The sequence below is a fragment of the Bidens hawaiensis genome, unplaced genomic scaffold (genome assembly GCF_021521415.1).
Source record: "Bidens hawaiensis isolate Kalapana, Puna unplaced genomic scaffold, B.hawaiensis_p1.1 tig00044280_1, whole genome shotgun sequence".
In the NCBI taxonomy this organism is placed as follows: Eukaryota; Viridiplantae; Streptophyta; class Magnoliopsida; order Asterales; family Asteraceae; genus Bidens; species Bidens hawaiensis.
Genome location: NW_027497873.1, coordinates 113,420 through 117,428, shown reverse-complemented (window position 1 = coordinate 117,428; position 4,009 = coordinate 113,420). Strand labels below are relative to the sequence as shown.

General features: G+C 32.5%; 1 pseudogene; it reads left to right on the top strand.

Moving 5' to 3' along the window:
• Positions 1 to 247: 247 nt before the first annotated feature.
• On the top strand, positions 248 to 2,030 carry LOC143594881 (AT-hook motif nuclear-localized protein 18 pseudogene; annotated as a pseudogene).
• Positions 2,031 to 4,009: the final 1,979 nt, after the last annotated feature.

The following is a 4,009-nucleotide window of genomic DNA, read 5'->3' as shown; positions in this document are numbered from 1 at the left end:
TGATAGTACGTAATACGTCGTACGTTACACTTTTAGCTATAATTGCTTATATTTCAATAATTAAAAGAATTTTAAATTAATAGTGTTTAAAAACATATATAAAGAATATATACCAACACTATGTTAGTATTCTAAAGGCTTTTTATTTATTAGATGTAGCCTCTGGAGGTGCACACCCATTTATGAACATATACAAAGGGCTAAAGAGAGAAGTCCATAAAGAACTACCAAATCCAATTTTAATCCAACAAGATTAAGTAAGCTTAAAATCATATCATTTCAAAAATCAAATAAATAATTATGAAATCAAACGTCTAAACTAAACATCTGAAAACTATATTAAATCAACTGAACATATAACCCTCACTTTTAAAAATTTAAATAAGACAACAAAGAAAATTACCCATACAAAACCCTATTAATTGTTACCTCACGACACCCTATTTGTGGAAATAAGAACTCAAGAATTGGGGGAAACATGGGGTAACAATGGGGGGCAAAGGTGGGACCCATCTAACCATGCAAACTTAAGTTCAAACTCTCTCTCATCAATTTGTTACCTAACCCAAGCAACATTAATCCAACACAACCAACACTTCTCTCTCTCTATTCTTCATTAAAAGCGACCAAATTATTCATATATTCTTTTCATGGCTGATTAGTAGACAAAATGAAGTTATAAATATGAAACATTTGACTAAGAATTTGGTTGTGCTTTCTAGTGAAGATTAGCAATACAACAAACCCTCAAAGTATTCATGAAACCATAAAAGATTTAGGGTTTTTTTTTCTTTTAAGCTAATTGATCAAGATGGATCTTACAGCTTATGGTCTTCACCTACCTCCTCCATTTCATACCGGAGATCTTCAATTGAACCAACACCACCAGCAGTTTCAGCAACACCATGTCCACCACCTTCAACCACCGCCGAATTCCGATGAGGATGATCAGCAAAGTAGAGGCAGTAGCAGCCTAAACCATGGTCAAAAGCGAGACCAAGAAGAAAATCATAACAATAACATTAATGGCAATAGAGAATTGGTGCCGCTTGTGACTGCCGGTGGCAATGGGAACCAAAGAAGCAGTGGCTCTAGACGGTCTCGAGGTCGTCCGGCTGGTTCCAAGAACAAGCCGAAGCCACCAATTTTTGTCACAAGAGATAGCCCGAATGTGTTGAGATCACATGTGATGGAGGTGGCTAATGAATGTGATATCCAAGACAGTATACTAAATTTTTCTAGAAGAAGACACAGAGGGGTGTGTATTTTGAGTGGTAGCGGGACGGTTTCAAATGTTTCGGTTAAGCAGCCGGGGCCAACTGGTGGGGTTACAACGCTACATGGGCGATTTGATATCTTATCACTATCCGGCTCATTTCTTCCTCCTCCGGCTCCACCTACTGCATCTGGTTTGACCATCTACTTAGCTGGCGGTCAAGGACAAGTGGTTGGAGGAGGATTAGTGGGGCCTTTGATAGCGTCAGGCCCCGTGGTGGTCATGGCTGCTACTTTTGGAAATGCGGCTTTTGAAAGACTTCCTCTTGAAGAAGAAGGCACTGCACCCGGCTCGGGAAATGGAACTATAGGGTCACCAAATGGCACTGGTGGCCAGCAACAACTCATGAACAATGCAAATCCATAGTCATTTCGTGGATTACCTCCCAATATGTTGAACTCTTGCCAGTTACCTACAAATGCGTATCAGGGGGCAAATCATCCCCCTTTCTAAAACTGAATTTCTCTTATTTTACTTTAGTTCGTCTTTTGGTTTGTGGTGCTCTTGTCTTTCCATAATTCATATAAGCTAGTTTCCTTTGGGATGTTAGTTTCTTAAAATAGCATGTTTGATTGATCAAGAATAATTTAGGGGGTGTAAAAAGGTTTCTCAACTTTCCCTCATTAGTGCATCTTTATGGCCTATAATTTGTCTGAACTATGGGATATTTTAGTGTGACTTGTTTATTGAGTCATTGGTGTTTTTATCAGATAATAAATAACAGATTTTGAGTTCAAATGCTATCGCCAGTTCAATTACAAGCATTGATCACCTATATATAACATGTGATAATTTCCATTATATTTGATGTGATTTTCAAGGTTTTATCTTGAATAACAATGAAGATTTCAGTTTAGCCTTTTTTTTAAACAACAATGAAGATTTCAGTTCCCTCTAATTCGTTGATTTTATGGTAAATCCTACTATACTATTAAAACAAATTAGTTTCCCTTCACATGGTCCTTTCCTATTGGACGATTTCCTTATGTTCCAAATATAACTATCACTTCTCTATTTTTTTTAGCAATTAAATAAATCAAAAATATTAATAATTAAAATAGTTATGTAACCATGAAAGAGAAACCCAGTTTCCTATTTTTTTATCTTTCATCCTCAATTGAGTATACGCTATCTTTCAACCAAAACCTCCATTCAATCGCCCATTATTATATATCAATCGGATAAAGATTTGATTTGGTTCTTCATATAAAATCGACACCGGATATCGGATTATAAATCGGCCAATCGACGGTAAAACGACCTGTCTGTTATTTGATAATAACGATTGCTTTGATTCGATCCTGGAATCGATTTCAAAAGATACATGACGATGGTTAATCAGATCTTCACATCGATTGTTAGTATTTTAATTTGTTAGGTTTGTATCTTCACATCGATGGTTAGTATTACATTAACATATCAACTTAGGTTATTATTTTACATTCTTAGCTTACTATGTTTAATGTTTAATTCATATGTTTGCTATGAATGGTTAATGTTTAATGTAAAAATTTTTTTAACCTATATTTTAGATTATTAACCTAGGTTAGTATTTTACATTGTTATGTTATTAGGTTGAATTGTTAATTGTTTATGTAAATTTATACGTTTCCTCTGTTTGATTTGTAACGTTTAATGTGTAATGTAAAAAAAATTTAAATTATGGTATTTCTTATATTTTGAATGTGTAATTGTTAATTGATATGTTTTCTAATAAGTTATGTTAATTATTAGTAATTTAAATTGTTTAATGTGTAACTGTTTCCAAATTTCATTAACAATAATTGTTTTTTATTAAATCATATCATTACTATAAGTTTACAACTTTTTACGGATTTCAATTTAAATTCAAATTCAACTTACTTTGTTTAATTTTGTAAACATGAATCGGCCATTATTTAATTTATTCATATTGATCATATTGATAGGTTTCCTATGTTTCCTATGTTTATTTCGGGCAATTATGGTATTTGTTAAATATTCAATTTTTAATGTGTAACTGATTCTAAAATCAACTAAAAAATATTCAATATTCGTATGATATGAGTTATGACTTATTATTGTTATTGTGTTATTAATCAAACCCTAATTACATTCGGTTATTACTACCAAATTAAGTCAATATGAATTATCAATTACATTTTTTAAATCCCTAATTTTATTCCATAAATTTACTATATTTACACCTTTCCTTTTAATTTAACATTTCAAATTTTGTAACAGAATATGTTCATCTATAAATACTACAAAACCGAATAAAGAAAATCTCACATTTCTCACTTCTTTACTGAACATTTATATTTGTGTCATTCTCAAGGTTTTTTTATTTTCTTCAAATTATAAATATCAGTTATTGAATCTTTAATCTTTGCTTTAATCTTTTTTTTTCTGACACAGCATCATGGAAGCATCAAACATTACCATGTTCAAGGATTTGGATGTTTCCAACACCGACTGTGTACTGAAGGTTCGTATTCTCAGACTATGGCGTTTGGAGGACAACAATAAAACCGGAGAGGATTGGTCCATTCAAATGATTTTACAAGATGAGATGGTATTAATCTATAGAAATATATTTGTTTTTAGTAAAAAATTTTCTTCCTCATTTTATAGATTTAATAACAAACAGTGTTTGTCGTATTAATAATGTAACAGGGTGACAGGATGCAAGCATATGTAAGGAAACCTTGCATACCGAAGCATAATGTTTGGCTAGGTGAGAATCAGTCATTG